This window comes from Salmo trutta, chromosome 17 (genome assembly GCF_901001165.1).
Source record: "Salmo trutta chromosome 17, fSalTru1.1, whole genome shotgun sequence".
Lineage (NCBI taxonomy): Eukaryota > Metazoa > Chordata > Actinopteri > Salmoniformes > Salmonidae > Salmo > Salmo trutta.
In genome coordinates this window covers 15,820,524-15,839,559 of record NC_042973.1, presented here as the reverse complement: position 1 = coordinate 15,839,559, position 19,036 = coordinate 15,820,524, and the positions used below count along the sequence as shown (strand labels likewise).

The 19,036-nt window shown below is 41.1% G+C and overlaps 1 pseudogene; it reads left to right on the top strand.

The window, feature by feature from the left end:
• The first annotated feature begins 8,187 nt into the window (after positions 1-8,187).
• LOC115151705 (angiopoietin-related protein 4-like) lies at positions 8,188-15,315 on the top strand (annotated as a pseudogene).
• Positions 15,316-19,036: the final 3,721 nt, after the last annotated feature.

The window sequence follows — 19,036 nt, the reverse complement described above, 5'->3', positions numbered from 1 at the left end:
TTTTGCCAGAAAAAAACGGTAAGAGGATGACCATTGGGAACAGTTGGCATTGTTGTTTCCTAACTGACTCAGATTTTCCATGAGTGCGCTATCCTCAGCTATGTAATACTGAAACTGCTTGGAAGGAAACCAAATTCAGCAATTACTGGATTATCACGCTCTCCCCTGCCATAGGCAGCAACCAAGCTCGCTCTGTCATAAGATTCCAGACTCTAAACTACCACCAACAACTATGGCCCAAACTTCTTCTTCGGGAAAATATATTTTCCATATGGCCTGTAAATTAGCCAAAGGGATGACAAGGGATATACGCATATTACTCTATAAATTCAGGGAAGTTCTTAGTTATAATTTCATCTGCTAAAAGTTGAAGCCTAACGTCAGAAAAAAAGCACTCTTTGTACATCCCTCCTTGTCCTATCAATAAGTCATAAAATCCTTTGGCTGTTGTGTACTGGCAAGAGAAATTGTGTCGTATTCCTACCTACTGTAATATAAGAAACCAGTCATTAGGACATGCTAAAGTCCAAAATGGAGAGGAAAACATAGGTTATATTTGTTGTCCTGGTAAAAGGACTCAAAGAGTATTGGATTTGACAGACAGAAAGTTATTTTAAATACCTGAATGAGTTGAACATAGTCATGTTAAAAACCCCTAGAGTCGATGTCCACGCCCCCTCTGAAATCCAATTAGCATAAAATAAAAAGCCCCATCAAAATATGTCTGTTTAAGAGATATCTGTTATCTTGCATGGGCTGCGTCTCAATCCACCACATCCACCAATGGCGGCCTTCCGCATCTGCGGTGGAAGGTGGCCGAGCTACAACAGGGTTTGTCAGACCATGATTCGTCCCAAAAATCGGTATTCTCACGAAAACGTCTGTAGCGTCTGAACGGTTTGTCCTACAAAACTAATGTGACCCCTCAATAGAAAAGTGACTTTCACGAAAAAATACATGTAATTTGTTTTGCTGTAGGACACCCACAAGCCTCACAAGACTCATCTGAAGGTAGCCCGGTACCAGCATATTTAAAAAAAATAATAATAATACATTTTTAAAAAAGGATGAAAGTCAAAATATTAGTTCTGTCCAGTCCATTTCACACATTTTACCCTGTGGAAATCTCTGAGTTGCTATTGGGGAAAAGGTGAATGAAAAATCAAATGAGTGTTTTACCGCAAGTCCTGGCTCATCAGACCAATGAGGAGTGAGGCAGAGCGATGAACCAATGAACTTTACCTGAGCAAATAGATGTCTGGACTGAGGCGCAGTGAACTAAAGTTGAATGCAACAGGGATGACAAGGGATATCCCAAGAGTTGAATCCATTTCCAGGTTACAGTGACTGAAATTGGGCAGAATCCATTTCCAGGTTACAGTGACTGAAATTGGGCAGAATCCATTTCCAGGTTACAGTGACTGAAATTGGGCAGAATCCATTTCCAGGTTACAGTGACTGAAATTGGGCAGAATCCATTTCCAGGTTACAGTGACTGAAATTGGGCAGAATCCATTTCCAGGTTACAGTGACTGAAATTGGGCAGAATCAATTTCCAGGTTACAGTGACTGAAATTGGGCAGAATCCATTTCCAGGTTACAGTGACTGAAATTGGGCAGAATCCATTTCCAGGTTACAGTGACTGAAATTGGGCAGAATGTAGGAGGAGAGTATCTTCATGTCACCCCACAGTTGCAAAATCATTGGAAAATCTATTTGATTAGCTGAGCAAGGGTTGAACATGTGTGTATAACAACGTTTAAGTAATGGTCACAATGTTTGCTCCAGCAGGCATTCCACTCATGACACTTCAGTTGAATCCAGTAGACACATATTGAGGTATTTCTTACCACATCTACAATTAACTTGGGGTGTACATTGATTTGTGGACAAGTCCATGTATGGTGTATGTTGCCAATTGACCATGTATCTCATGACATTTCTGTGACATTAAGGGCATGGAAAAGTTTAAATGGAATCCTTGGGATGTCCCAACTCTGACGTCCCCCATTGAAGTTGAAATTTAAAACGGTTAAGGTAAGGCTTAGGTAAGGGTTAAGGTTTAATGATTGAGGTTGGGTAAGGGTTAAGGTTGGGGTAAGGGTAGTGGGTAAGGGTAGTGGTTAAGGTTAGGCTTTAGGTTAGGGACGTCCCTGGATAGCACTAACTTGATAGAATTTGGTCACATCACAAAATAGATTTTTAAATGTAAAGAGGCAACAGGTCAATTAACAGTGATATAGAGAAGATAATCTAGGACACAGTTCATATAAGGCCTATAGAAAGACAAACAACATGCAGAACACAGGTACTATACATTTGGAATCTGGGTGATGGGTCAACATGAAGGTGAATGGAATTTCAGTTCCTGCATTGAAAATAACAGCTGTGTGGTTGTTAACATAAATGCCAAATCCCCCACCACACCCCCTGAAATAAACAAGTGTAACCATGTGTTTCATGGAATGGCGTATATAGTAATGGTATATCTACTGTCCTCTACTCTTTAGCTAAATAACCATTTGTGCAACTTGACGTTTTTAAGATATTGAATGATCCCTTTAAATCAAAACTAACAATGTGAGCGTACATTAATCAAAAATCATAATCAATCTTACAGCCATTACGGCCAAGGATTAACACATTTACACTTCGAAGCCTGTAAGGAAGCATGAGGACTGCAGATGTGGCCAGGGCAATACATTTCAATGTCCGTACTGTGAGACGCCTAACACAGCACTACAGGGAGACAGGACGGACAGCTGATCGTCCTCACAGTGGCAGACCACGTGTAACAACACCTGCACAGGATCGGTACATCCAAACATCACACCTGCGGGACAGGTACAGGATGGCAACAACAACTGCCCGAGTTACACCAGGAACGCACAATCCCTCCATCAGTCCTCAGACTGTCTGCAATAGGCTGAGAAAGGCTGGACTGAGGGCTTGTAGGCCTGTTGTAAGGCAGGTCCTCACCAGACATCACCGGCAATAACGTCGCCTGTGGGCACAAACCCACCGTCGCTGGACCAGACAGGACTGGCAAAATGTGCTCTTCACTGACGAGTCGTGGTTTTGTCTCACCAGGGGTGATGGTCGGATTCGCGTTTATCGTCAAAGGAATGAGCGTTACACTGAGGCCTGTACTCTGGAGCGGGATCTATTTGGAGGTGGAGGGTCCCCATGGTCTGGGGCGGTGAGTCACAGCATCATTGGACTGAGCTTGTTGTCATTGCAGGCAATCTCAACACTGTGCGTTACAGGCAAGACATCCTCCTCCCTCATGTGGTACCCATCCTGCAGGCTCATCCTGACATGACCCTCCAGCATGACAATGCCACCAGCCATACCGCTCATTCTGTGCGTGATTTCCTGCAAGACAGGAATGCCAGTGTTCTGCCATGGCCAGCGAAAAGCCCGGTTCTCAATCCCATTGAGCACGTCTGGGAGCTGTTGGATCGGAGGGTGAGGGCTAGGGCCATTCCCCCCAGAAATGTCCAGGAACTTGCAGGTGCTTTGGTGGAAGAGTGGGGTAACATCTCACAGCAAGAACTGGCAAATCTGGTGCAGTCCATGAGGAGGAGATGCACTGCAGTACTTAATGCAGCTGGTGGGCACACCAGATACTGACTGTTACTTTTGATTTTGACCCCCCCTTTGTTCAGGGACACATTATTCCATTTCTGTTAGTCACATGTCTGTAGAACTTGCTCAGTGTATGTCTCAGTTGTTGAATCTTATGTTCATACAAATATTTACACATGTTAAGTTTGCTGAAAATAAACGCAGTTGACAGTGAGAGGACATTTCTGTTTTTGCTGAGTTTATTTTCAGCCTCAAGAAGCTGATACAAGACTCCTTGCACATGATATCATCTTCACCATTCACACACCAACCTGCAAAGGAAAAACAATGAGAGTTATTATTGCTGTGGTAGAAATCTAGTCTTCACAATCCCACACCATTCCAGGGTTATATGGTATTTAAATGTATATGGCTTTGCACAATACTCGGGTCGCTCCACCAATTCGGTGCCTTCTGAGAAGTGTAACTTGGTCAAAAGAGACGTTTGATTTCAACTCATTTTAACATTGACAAAGAGCACATGTTCAACTTCACAAAAAACAAGTTTGCCTATCTCAAGAGGTTAAATAAAAATAACAAAAAAATACTAGAAAAGTGACAGATTTGACAATTTTTTCTTAATTTCATCTGGGTAGGGGGCAGTATTTCACGTCCGGATGAAAAGTGTGCCCAGATTTGACAATTTTTTTCTTAAACCAGCCATAAATCCCCTTGTGACAGGGGGAATGGAAACTTGTTGTGTACAACAGGAATGCAAGATTTACACACACAATTCTTTTTTATATATATATATATATATATAGCTGGTACATCTATGTGTAACAGAGTTGTAGTGTTATGCTGGACCCACTCCATTTCCCACCACAAAACACCAGAAAATGGCCAAAAAGACTAAAACCAGCTCATATTGAAAAAAATATTTCAAAGGGAATAGTTTCACCATATTAAAACGAGACTTCAGTTCACTTAAGTGTTATCCTTAAAATGAGGCACAGACATAAATTAAATCACTAATCACATGAAATAATAACATTCAGAAATGACTTTGTCAAAGCAACTAAATAGGGCCTTACAATGACAGCGAAACTTGGAGACATTATGTGTGTTAAAATATTCCTACAAGTGAAACACAGTTGACATGTCAATATGCTTAATTTTGCCACTTTAGCAAATGTTTTTGGGGGAATACTCTTTGGGTCTATTAAAGGGCACTTCATATAAGAACATTGGTGCACAATTTCTACTTAAAATATCTAAAAGGCACTCATTTCGTGGAATGACCCACTTATTCTTTAGAATGCTGTGACATTTAAATCTATGGTTGGGAGCATTTGCGTCTTGTGAAGGTTTCCTACACTGCTTATGAATGAATTTGATCATTATTAGCTACATAGGCCTTACACCAGAGTAACGACAGTGGCTCAGTACCGGTACCCCCTGTATATAGCCTCATTATTTTATTGTGTTACTTTTTTACATTTATATTTTACTTTAGTTTATTTAGTAAATATTTTCTTAACTCCATTTCTTGAACTGCATTGTTGGTTAAGGGCTTGTAAGTAAGCATTTCACAGTAAGGTCTACACTTGTTGTATTCAGAGCTTGTGACAAATCAAATTTGATTTGAATAACCAATGTAATGACCTTGAAACAATGTTGCACTGTACATTGTAAGTACCTTTATCTATACTGAACAAAAATATAAATGCAACAAATGTCCCCAAAAATGTTTTACCCCTTTTTCCTCCCCCAATTTTTGTGATATCCAAATTGGTAGTTACAGTCTTGTCCCATCGCTGCAACACCTGTACAGACTCAGAATAGGCGAAGGTCGAGAGCCATGCGTCCTCTGAAACACGACCCCGTCAAGCCGCACTGCTTAACATACAACAATTTCAACAAGTTACAGTTCATACGTATTTAGGAAATCAGTCAGTTGAAATAAACTCAGAACCTTATCTATGGATTTTACATAACAGGTCAGGGGCACAGCACAGCCATGGGTGGGCATAGACCCACCCACTGGAGAACCAGGCCCACCCAAACAGAAATATTTTTACCCCACAAAATGAGTTTATTACAGACAGAAATACTCCTCAGTTTCATCAGCTGTCAGGGTGGCTGGACTCATCCGATCCCGCAGCTGAAGAACCTGGATGTGGAGGTCCTAAGCTGGTATGGTTACACGTGGTCTGCGGTTGTGAGGCAGGTTGGCCGTATTGCTGCATTCTCTAAAACGACGTTGGAGGTAGAAAAATTAACATTAAGTTCTCTGGCAACAGCTCTGGTGGACATTACTGCAGTCGGCATGCCAATTGCACACTCCCTCAAAACTTGAGACATCTGTGACATTTTAGAGTTGCCTTTTATTGTCCCCAGCACAAGGTGCACCTGTGTGATGATCGTGCTGTTTAATCAGCTTCTTGATATGCCACATCTGTCAGGTGGATAGATTATCTTGGCAAAGGAGAAATGCTTACTAACAGGGATTTAAACACATTTGTGAACAACATTTGAGAGAAATCTGCTTTTTGTGAGTACAAAAAATTCTGGGATATTTTAATTCAGCTCATGAAACATAAGACCAACACTTTACATGTGCATTTATATTTTTGTCCAGTATAGCTGGACAAAAATTGACTTAAAAACATTTTGTAAACTAATATGCAAAATATACAATGTGCAAACATATTCAGATTTACATAATAGTTTTTGCGATTTTTTTTTTACTATGATAAATTATTCAAACTTGTAGGAAGCAATTGTTTTTACTGGGTCAGGAAAAGCATAGGTTCATCTAATTACAACTAAGTTGCATCACAAAGTTGACCATTGTGTTCTGGTGTGCATAAAAAAAAAACACTTCCTGGACACTAGTGGACTAGAGGTCAACAACCACAGTATCCTGACCTACAGTATCCTAGCAGTACAAGGTGACGTGCAGGATGGCAGTCCAGGATATGTGTCATTAAAGCAGGATTCCCCAATTTCGGCCTACGGTCATTTTAAATATATATATATATATATATTGTTCTTGGACATAAATGACTGTAATATCACCAGGAAACGAGCTCAAAGTGATTTTAATTAAGAAAATTTGTTCCCAAGTATTCCCCCACAGAGGCATATGTGATCATATCCCAATGCAATCAAGGTTTGAAATTACTCCGTTTTTTTCAAATATGTATATCTGTTTAGAATCCTTTCGGTGAATTTGCAGCGCACAAATTATTTATAAACTATGTTCCGGCCCCGACCACCCATTCAAGGGGAAAAAAATTGGCTGAATGGAATAGGGGACCCCTGCTTGAAAGTTTCCCTCAGATAGTTTTGGAAACACTCTTAGGATGCTTATTATGTTGCATAAACATAAGTGCTTTTTTATTCCCCACAGGAACTCTTCTGGTTTCAATACAGCACTATGTTCTCTTCAGTCTCTTGTTCCACACAATGGTTTCTAGTCAATATAACCTTGACTACATGTCATAATAACCTATCTTGAGAAAAAGCTTATGCAACTTGTCTACAACCGAAGATGCTGTCAAAATGCTACCATTCACTGACATATGGAACTTAAGCATCGTATTCATTTTAATTAGCCAACTACATAAATACACAGTATGTATAAAACCATTTCAAGTAAAATTCTTAGTCAAAAGTACCATTGATGGAACAGAAAAACATAAGAGTATTAATTAAATAAAATAAATATCCTCACAAATGTTTGGCGTAATGGCTCTATCAAAACAAACTTGAGTGTCTAATGCAAGTCAAAGGCTGTCACCACTTGTTTCGTCAAATTGATATTCCCCAAAATACCACTACTCTCTGAGCCTGAACTTTCCCCTACTTCACACACTGCCTTTGTTTGAATCAGCTTTCCACAACACATGATGATCATGACTGTCCTGCTAGCTAGACACTTGAGTGCACCAGAATAACAGGATCTATTAGGATAGATATAGCCTGTTGTTCAACACTGCTAAACAAACAATAATGAATGTGAAACATAATTTAGTTTAAACAGCAACTTCCTTTAGAGATGAGACAATTATGGAGGTGAAAACAAACACATCTTTGCTTCTTTCCCAAAATACTTTCAGAAAAACATTTTTGTTGAATATGGCCCAGAGATTGGGAGGTTGGGAAAATGGGACCTGATGAGTGTCTGCTTGGCACTCAGCATTGAGATAGATTGAGGGTAAAGTCCTGCGATAGAATAGCGTCCTATCCAGAGGGTGTACTTGTACATCAAGCTGCCTCAGGCTACTGAAACTCATTTGAGCCGTTCTGGATCACACAAGCCAAAGCTACTTACTTTATTTTTTATAACTTCACATAATGCATACTGGTCCTGTCAATAATGTACTACGAGGGTGTATTATATATATTTTTTGTTCAATAGGAGGTAAAGTTTCTGATTGATATATCAAAGTTGCTCATCAAGGTCCATGTTCCCTAAAAGAATGTGACTAGAGTGACAATGGAGAGTTAGACTTTGCTTGCTACACCCCTACTACCCGAGGAGCATCCAATCAGAACTGCCTAGTATCAGCAGCATGTGACCAACAGGATATATAAAACCTCTGTGGCGATGTAACAGAAGAAAGAACAAGACTTCTTCAGCTGAGCTGAAACAAGATCAGCATTGTTGCTTCGACCAAAGACACTTGTCAAAACAAAGATGAAGCCAACACTGGCATTCCTACTGCTATTAGCGGCCGTCTTGGTCCATATGGGGACCAGTTTCTCATTTGGGAGAGACAGGGCTCAGTACGCCTCCTGGGATGATGTGAACGTGGTGGCCCACCGGCTTCTCCAGCTGGGCCAGGGCCTCAAAGAACACGTTGAGAAAACCAAGAGCCAGATGAGAGACATCTCCATCAAGCTGAAAGCCTTCAATGGCACGGTGGCCAACTTGGGCAGGGAGACCAAGAGCCTGCAGGAGGGTGGAGAGGCACTGAAGACCAGAGCCCAGGAGATGGTGGTCAATATGTCTGTTGAGGTGCATGCGAGTGCTGAGGAGCTGAGGGCAGAGCGCCAGAGAATCCACACCAGGATGGACAGGCTAGAAGAACGGGTGGATGCGGCAAGGACGGGGGCTGAAGCTGAACAACAGCAGTAACAACCGCAGTGATGATGCCAACTTTATCCAGGTAAGAGAACAATCTGCCACTTTTTCACAATGCACTGTGGGTGATACCTAAAATATTAAATCTTCCATTACTTAATTAAATATGATTAATAACATGCTAAACGGAATAAAACAAAAACGATAAGAGATCCAGAATATAAAGTTAGCTGCTGACTCACATCATAGGGTTCCAATACATGTTATTTAAATACTTGTGTATTTTAATATTTTCAAATAAGGTGGCCCGAATCAACTACTTCTATGGAAGTATTTTAAAGTCATTTCAAATACTTTCCTATAAATAGCCTACTATTTGAAAGTATTTTCAAAAACGTAATTCAAATACAGTACCAAACAGACCTGGTTCACATGCATGAGAGTATTTTTATATTTCTATAAATACTGTGTATTTGAGTAATTTCAAAGTGTATTTCCAACTACATTCTAATTCCTAGTTGTTGTTTTTTTAAAGATTGAAATACTTCCAAATGTCTTTGGAAGTCATTGAAATACCCTAAATAGTATTTGAACCCAGGTTTCACTAACATTGACAGTTTGATCTTGTGATGGACAGTGAACTTATACAAGTCAAGCTTCAATATACTGCAATTACGGAAAGTACATCCGTGTCCCACATTATCAATATAGTCGGAAGAAGTGATTGTGAACAACGAAAAACAGATCTCATTTGTGTTACTTCTTTCTTCAGCGGTTACTGGAGGCACAGAATAAACGGATAGATTACCTGGAGGACAGAATAAGGCAACAGCAGGACAAACTGGAGAAACAGAACATGCACCTACAAGCACTCCAGGGCGAGGTATGTACTGTACAATAACCCCTATTGCATGTAGGTGTGTGTACAATATCTGATGATACATGTTTGTCTTTTCCCTCAGGTTAAACAGAGGAGAGAAGTCCGTTGTCAGGTGGAAACATCAGAAAATAGCAATGAAGGATTACACTAAAGGAGTCGCTTCTCTAACTGGTAAACCTAATACATCCTAATAGAATATGGACTTGAATTAACGCTAGTCAATTTCATTGAATTTCCAAAACTCCAATTCAATACCTATCCTTCAACACAAAACCTTTACTCCAGTTTGTCAAAAGCCAGACCATATCCCTCTGAGTTCTTCTACACCATCCTGAACTGTTACAGCTGTTGAAAGGAAGGAGAACGCTACAAAAGCTTAAAAACACTATAGTCGTGGCCAAAGGTTTTGAGAATGACACAAATAATACATTTCCACAAAGTTTGCTGCTTCAGTGAAATATACCTGCTGGAGCGCGTGCTACGGGTGGGTGTTGCTATGGTGACCAGTGAGCTGAGATAAGTCGGAGCTTTACCTAGCAAAGACATATAGATGACCTGGAGCCAGTGGGTTTGACAACGAATATGTACAGTCGTGGCCAAAAGTTTTGAGAATGACACAAATATTAATAATCCACAAAGTTTGCTGCTTCAGTGTCTTTAGATATTTTTGTCAGATGTTACTATGGAATACTGAAGTATAATTACAAGCACTTCATAAGTGTCAAAGGCTTTTATTGACAATTACATGAAGTTGACTCAAAAGAGTCAATATTTGCAGTATTGACCCTTCTTTTTCAAGACCTCTGCAATCTGCCCTGGCATGCTGTCAATTAACTTCTGGGCCACATCCTGACTGATGGCAGCCCATTCAGCCCATTTTGTTTGTCCACCCGCCTCTTGAGGATTGACCACAAGTTCTCAATGGGATTAAGGTCTGGGGAGTTTTCCTGGCCATGGCCCCAAAATATCGATGTTTTGTTCCCCAAGCCACTTAGTTATCACTTTTGCCTTATGGCAAGGTGCTCCATCATGCTGGAAAAGGCATTGTTTCGTCACCAAACTGTTCCTGGATGGTTGGGAGAAGTTGCTCTTGGAGGATGTGTTGGTACCATTCTTTATTCATGGCTGTGTTCTTAGGCAAAATTGTGAGTGAGCCCACTCCCTTGGCTGAGAAACAACCCCACACATGAATGGTCTCAGGATGCTTTACTGTTGGCATAACACAGGACTGATGCTAGCGCTCACCTTGTCTTCTCCTGACAAGATTTTTTCCGGATGCCCCAAACAATCGGAAAGGGGATTCATCAGAGAAAATGACTTTACCCCAGTCCTCAGCAGTCCAATCCCTGTACCTTTTGCAGAATATCAGTCTGTCCCTGAAGTTTTTCCTGGAGAGAAGTGGCTTCTTTGCTGCCCTTCTTGACACCAGGCCATCCTCCAAAAGTCTTTGCCTCACTGTGCGTCCAGATGCACTGACACCTGCCTGCTGCCATTCCTGAGCAAGCTCTGTACAGGTGGTGCTCCGATCCCGCAGCTGAATCAACTTTAGGAGACGGTCCTGGCGCTTGCTGGACTTTCTTGGGCGACCTGAAGCCTTCTACACAACAAATGTACCGCTCTCCTTGAAGTTCTTGATGATCCAATAAATGGTTGATTTAGGTGCAATCTTACTGGCAGCATTATCCTTGCCTGTGAAGCCCTTTTTGTGCAAAGCAATGATGACGGCACGTGTTTCCTTGCAGGTAACCATGGTTGACAGAGGAAGAACAATGATTCCAAGCACCACCCTCCTTTTGAAGCTTCCAGTCTTTTATTTGAATTCAATCAGCATGACAGAGTGATCTCCAGCCTTGTCCTCGTCAACACTCACACCGGTGTTAACGAGAAAATCACTGACATGATGTCAGCTGGTCCTTTTGTGGCAGGGCTGAAATGCAGTGGAAATGTTTTTCGGGGATTCAGTTCATTTGCATGGCAAAGAGGGACTTTGCAATTAATTGCAATTCATCTGATCACTCCTCATAACATTCTGGAGTACATGCAAATTGCCATCATACAAACTGAGGCAGCAAACTTTGTGAAAATTAATATGTGTGTCATTCTCAAAACTTTTGGCCACGACTGTAGACATTTATCTTTCAGTCCTTTGTATATAGTCATTGATACACATGTGCATTGCCCTAGACCAGGTATACCCAAAGTGGGGCACGTGCAATGCCGTCTGGGGTAAGCTAAATATATATATATATATATATATATATATATATATATATATATATATATATATATATATATATATATATATATATATATATATATATATACACACACACTGCTCAAAAAAATAAAGTGAACACTTAAACAACACAATGTAACTCCAAGTCAATCACACTTCTGTGAAATCAAACTGTCCACTTAGGAAGCAACACTGATTGACAATAAATTGCACATGCTGTTGTGCAAATGGAATAGACAACAGGTGGAAATTATAGGCAATTAGCAAGACACCCCCAATAAAGGAGTGGTTCTGCAGGTGGGGACCACAGACCACTTCTCAGTTCCTATGCTTCCTGGCTGATGTTTTGGTCACTTTTGAATGCTGGCGGTGCTTTCACTCTAGTGGTAGCATGAGACGGAGTCTACAACCCACACAAGTGGCTCAGGTAGTGCAGCTCATCCAGGATGGCACATCAATGCGAGCTGTGGCAAGAAGGTTTGCTGTGTCTGTCAGCGTAGTGTCCAGAGCATGGAGGTGCTACCAGGAGACAGGCCAGTACATCAGGAGATGTGGAGGAGGCCGTAGGAGGGCAACAACCCAGCAGCAGGACCGCTACCTCCGCCTTTGTGCAAGGAGGAGCAGGAGAAGCACTGCCAGAGCCCTGCAAAATGACCTCCAGCAGGCCACAAATGTGCATGTGTCTGCTCAAACGGTCAGAAACAGACTCCATGAGGGTGGTATGAGGGCCCGGCGTCCACAGGTGGGGGTTGTGCTTACAGCCCAACACCGTACAGGACGTTTGGCATTTTCCAGAGAACACCAAGATTGGCAAATTCGCCACTGGCGCCCTGTGCTCTTCACAGATGAAAGCAGGTTCACACTGAGCACGTGACAGACGTAACAGAGTCTGGAGACGCCGTGGAGAACGTTCTGCTGCCTGCAACATCCTCCAGCATGACCGGTTTGGCGGTGGGTCAGTCATGGTGTGGGGTGGCATTTCTTTGGGGGGCCGCACAGCCCTCCCTGTGCTCGCCAGAGGTAGCCTGACTGCCATTAGGTACCGAGATGAGATCCTCAGACCCCTTGTGAGACCATATGCTGGTGCGGTTGGCCCTGGGTTCCTCCTAATGCAAGACAATGCTAGACCTCATGTGGCTGGAGTGTGTCAGCAGTTCCTGCAAGAGGAAGGCATTGATGCTATGGACTGGCCCGCCCGTTCCCCAGACCTGAATCCAATTGAGCACATCTGGGACATCATGTCTCGCTCCATCCACCAACGCCACATTGCACCACAGACTGTCCAGGAGTTGGCGGATGCTTTAGTCCAGGTCTGGGAGGAGATCCCTCAGGAGACCATCCGCCACCTCATCAGGAGCATGCCCAGGCGTTGTAGGGAGGTCATACACACTACTGAGCCTCATTTTGACTTGTTTTAAGGACATTACATCAAAGTTGGATCAGCCTGTAGTGTGGTTTTCCACTTTAATTTTGAGTGTGACTCCAAATCCAAACCTCCATGGGTTGATAAATTGGATTTCCATTGATTATTTTTGTGTGATTTTGTTGTCAGCACATTCAACTATGTAAAGAAAAAAGTATTTAATAAGATTATTTCTTTCATTCAGATCTAGGATGTGTTGTTTAAGTGTTCCCTTTATTTTTTTGAGCAGTATATATATAAATATATTTATTTTTTTATAATTTTTTTTCTTTTTTTTTCTTCACATTTTCAAACTGCCCATTTATATTTTCCAACGGGCTATACATTTGGGTGAGGTTCTGTACGCCTATGTAGATATTCCATTAAAAATACATTTCCACAATAGTCATTTACAACATTAACAATGTCTACACTGTATTTCTGATCAATTTGATGGTATTTTAAGGGACCAAAAAAAAATGTTTTTTTTTTCTAAAACAAGGACATTTCTAAGTGACCCCAAACTTTTGAACGGTAGTGTATGTGAGAGTGGATTCTCGGCCCTCACTAGCATGAAAACTAAATACAGGCACAGACTGTGTGTGGAAAATGATTTAAGACAGACTCTCTCCAATAAAACCCAACATTGCAGAGTTATGTGCATCCTTTCAAGCACACCCTTCTCATTAACCTGTGGTGAGTTATTCACAATTCTTGATGAACAAATAAGGTTTTATGTGTAAGATGGTTAAATAAAGAGCAACATTATTGATTATTAATATTTGTGCCTTGGTCCTAACTTTGTCACTTCCCACAAGCCGTGTTGTGACAAAAACTCACTCATTCTTATGTTTAATAAATGTATCGTATAGTGTGTGTGTGGCAGGCTTACAATGATGGTAAAAAACAACATTTCAGAGTGCGCTGACCTTGGTGTGGAGCTGGAGGTTGAATGTTTGGAGGGGTACGGGACTATAAAAAGTTTGGGAACCACTGCCCTAGACCATTATACAAGTTGCAACCAAATAAGTTTAATGAATGGTTACTGATCAACGTGTATCATTTTTGCTGTTCCAGAGTTGGCCACCGACTGCCATGAGTTGTTCCTGAAAGGGGAGAGAAATAATGGAGTGTACGCCATCCAGCCTCGCAACTCTCAGCCCTTTGACGTCTTCTGTGAAATGACTGCTGGTGAGTGAAAGGGAAACTAAATCGCCTTGTTCTTGGTTGTTCTAAAGTTCTATATTGCCATTGGCTGGAATTTGTCCTGGCGGATACAGGCTTCTCCAAGAAAAGTTGCTTTGCACAGAGAAAACCCCATCGGCTGTGGAACAATTGGAACATTACTTGGCTAATTCCTTCTCTTCCCGTCTTTTCTTTTACAGAAGGTGGATGGACGGTCATCCAAAGACGGCAAGATTGATTCCAAAATTTCAATCAATTATGGGAGGCCTATCAAAAAGGCTTTGGCAGCCTGAAAAGGTGTTATTTCATTAGAGCAAATGTATATGGAAACACTTTCAATACAGCCAATATTTATGTTTAAATAATGCACATGTTCATGTGAATAATCTAGATTCTAATTCTCTTTTAGGCGAGTTTTGGCTGGGATTGGACAACATCCACACTCTGACCAAACAGGAAGAACTCACACTGCTGGTGGAGCTGTCTGATTGGATGGGAGAGGCTCAGTCTGTGCAGTATACATTCCGATTGGATGGAGAAGAGAGTAACTACACCCTCTACCTCCCCGCGAGTTCATGTGATAGAGTGGAAAGTGGCTTAACCACCGGGCCCTCAGGTCTGTCCTTCTCCACTATTGACAGAGACAACGATCTGAACACAGACGTCAACTGTGCCAAGCAACTCAAGTATTTTAGTGTTTCTTGAACATTTTACTCTAAAAATTGCATATTTTTTAACCTCACTGAACTTATCTAAAAGTATGTTCTCTAACAAGTGTCTTGTTTCCTCATAGGTGGCTGGTGGTTCAGCAACTGCGGCCAATTCAACCTGAATGGCAAGCACCCTAGAAAACTCAACATACTTCAAAGATGACAGCAAAGGAAGGAACTGATATTTTGAAGACCAACCATGCCCTGAGGACCACTGTATTGAAGATTGCCCTAGCTCCAGTGGACCAGGTGGATCACGGTTATTATTAGACCTTCAGTATAAAAACAGTATACAAAAAGTGTACAATATTGAGCCTGTGAGTTTAAGAACTTAATTTCCCACCGTCAACAAGATGTTAGCAGAACTACCATGAATTTTGTTGTTCATAACATCTGCTTTTGTGTAGCAATCTTGCACGAACATCCCATTCACTTTGGATCAATGTCATATTTCACTGTCTCAGTGGACACTAGTTCAAATCACATCGCCTGATACATTGTAGCACTTTACACCCTTTGGAAGGGTCCAACTGTTTATTTTAGTTGTTATACTTTGTCTGTGGAATAATGTGAGAAACTCAACGTCATATTGTCACTTCTATACTTCCATAGTAATATATTGTACATTAATATCCATTTTCAAAATGTTTTGAATGTAACTACTTCAAACAAAATATCTTAAAGAAATGTAAAAGTGACAGTTATATTTGCAATGGTTGATTGTTTGGGTGAAATGAGTCCTTAAATCTATTATGAATTATTTTGTCTGGATCCTGCAGGTTCATAGTTGTACTCGGAGGTTGTACTGAAGATGGCACACTCAAGATGGCACAAAGAATCATAAAACATATCACTCCCCTAGTGAAATAAATGACGATACAACCGCTTCACTTAAAATTAGACACAACCACGCTTAGTATTCCCCAAGTTATAAATGAAGGGTTATCATGTCTCATTTGCATAAATGGCAAACGCCCCATAGAAACAGAACAGTGCATAGAACATAAATTACAGACATCCTTACAATAAAGGCATAAGAATTCCAGGGGTTGTTTTTGTACCATATGACTGATAACGGAGTTACAGTGCATTCGGAAAGTATTCAGACCCCTTGACTTTTTCCACATTTTGTTACGATACAGCCTTATTCTTTTATTACCCCCTTTTTCATGCTATCCAATTGCCATCTTGTCTCATCTCTGCAACTCCTCAACAGGCTCAGGAGAGGCGAAGGTCGAGTCACGCGTCCCCCAAAACATAAACTGCCAAGCTGCGCTTCTTAACACACGCTTGCTTAACCTGGATGTTAGCCACACAAAAAAAGTGAGAAACAAAAACAAAATATATTTTATATTTGAGATTCTTGAAAGTAGCCACCCTTTGCCTTGATGACAGCTTTGCACACTCTTGGCATTCTCTCAACCAGCTTCATGAGGTAGTCAGCTGGAATGCATTTCAATTAAGCTCTTAAGGATCGGACCCTTTTTTTCAATTTTCGCCTAAAATAACATACCCAAATCTAACTGCTTGTAGCTCAGGACCTGAAGCAAGGATATGCATATTCTTGATACCATTTGAAAGGAAACACTGAAGTTTGTGGAAATGTGAAATTAATGTAAGAGAATATAACAGATCTGGTAAAAGATAATACAATGAAAAGAACATGCGTCTGTCATCTTTGAAATGCAAGAGAAAAGGTCACAATGCATTAGTCCAGATTAGGCAAAATGTTGGCCACTAGATGGCAGCAGTGTATGTGCAAAGTTTTAGAGTGATCCAATGAACCATTGCATTTCTGTTCAAAATTATGTATCAAGTCCGCCCAAATGTGCCTAACTGGTTTATTGACACATTTTCAAGTTCATAACTGTGCACTCTCCTCAAACAATAGCATGGTATTCTTTCACTGAAATAGCTACTGTAAATTGGACAGTGCAGTTAGATTAACAAGAATGTAAGCTTTCTGCCCATATCAGATATGTCTATGTCCTGGGAAATTCTCTTGTTACTTACAACCTCATGCTAATCGCATAAGCCTATGTTATGAGGACCGCCACTAGAAAGGAAGATCCCAGAGTTACCTCTGCTGCAGAGGAAAAGTTCATTAGAGTTTCCAGCCTCAGATATTGCAGCCCAAATAAATGCTTCACAGAGTTCAAGTAACAGACATCTCAACATCAACTATTCAGAGGGGACTGCTTTAATGAGTCCTTCATTGTCAAATTTCTGGAAAGAAACCACTACTAAAGGACACCAATAAGAAGAAGTAACTTGATAGGGCCAAGAAACACGAGCAATGGACATTAGACCGGTGGAAATCTGTCCTTTGGTCTGATGAGTCCAAATTTGAGATTTTTGATTCCAACTGCCGTGTCAGAGTAGGTGAACGGATGATCTCTGCATGTGTGGTTCCCACCGTGAAGCATGGAGGACGAGGTGCGATGGTGTTTTGCTGGTGACACTGATTTATTTTGAATTCAAGGCACACTTAACCAGCATGACTACCACAGCATTCATAGCGATACGCCATCCCATCTGGTTTGCGCTTAGTGGGACAATCATTTGTTTTTCAACAGGACACTGACCTAACACACCTCCAGGCTGTGTAAGGGCTATTTGGCCAAGAAGGAGAGGGATGGAGTGCTGGCCTCCACAATCACCCAACCTCAATCCAATTGAGATGGTTTGGGATGAGTTGGACTGCAGAGTGAAGGAAAAGCAGCCAACAAGTGCTTAGCATATGTGGGAACCCCTTCAAGACTGTTGGAAAAGTATTCCAGGTGACTGCCTCATAAAGCTGGTTGAGAGAATACCAAGTGTGACCAAAGCTGTCATTAAGGCAAAGGGTGGCTCCTTTAAAGAATACCAAATATATTTTGATTTGTTTAACACTATAGGTTACTACATGATTCCATGTGTTATTTCATAGTTTTGATGTCTTCACTAATATTCTCCAATGCAGAAAATAGTAAAAAATAAAGAAAAACCCTTGAATGATTAGGTGTGTCCAAACTTTTGACTGGTACTGTAACTATTCAGACCCTTTACTCAGTACTTTGTTGAAGTAACTTTGGCAGCGATTACAGCATCAAGTCTTCTTGGGTATGACGCTACAAGCTTGGCACACCTGTATTTGGGCAGTTTCTCCTATTCTTCTCTGCAGATCCTCTCAAGCTCTGTCAGGTTGAATGGGGAGCGTCGCTTCACGGTGGCCAGCTCTAGGAAGAGTCTTGGTGGTTCTAAACTTCCATTTAAAATCAATGGAGGCCACTGTGTTCTTGGGGACTTTCAATGCTGCAGAAATGTTTTTGTACCATTCCCCAGATCTGTGCCTCGACACAATCCTGTCTTGGAGCTCTACGGACAATTCTTTCAACATCATGGCTTGGTTTTTGCTCTGACATGCACTGTCAACTGTGGGACCTTGTATAGACAGGTATGTGACTTTCCAAATCATGTCCAATCAATTGAATTTACCACAAGTGGACTCCAATCAAGTTGTAGAAACATCTCAAGGATGATCAATGGAAACATGATGCATCTGAGCTCAATTTCAAGTCTCATAGCAAAGGGTCTGAATACTAATGTAAGTAAGGTAACTGCTGTTTATTTTGAATAAATTAGCAAAAAATGTCTAAAAACCACATTTTCCATTTGTCATTATGGGGTATTGTGTGTCGACTGATGAGGGGGAAAAAAATAAATAATCAATTTTAGAATAAGGCAGTAACGTTAAAAATGTGAAGGGGTCTGAATACTTTCCGAATGCACTGTACGTGACCCTATTGATACATTTAACATTGCGATTGAGATGAAAGTCAGTGAAAGTTTTCAAAAGCTAAAGAAGCCTGCGCCTTCTGAGGCGACAAGCTCAGCAAAGACTTGATCACTAGAGTGAAATGGCATTGGAGATAGTAGTCTTAATGACTTACTACATTTAGACACTCATTATAAAAAGAAGAA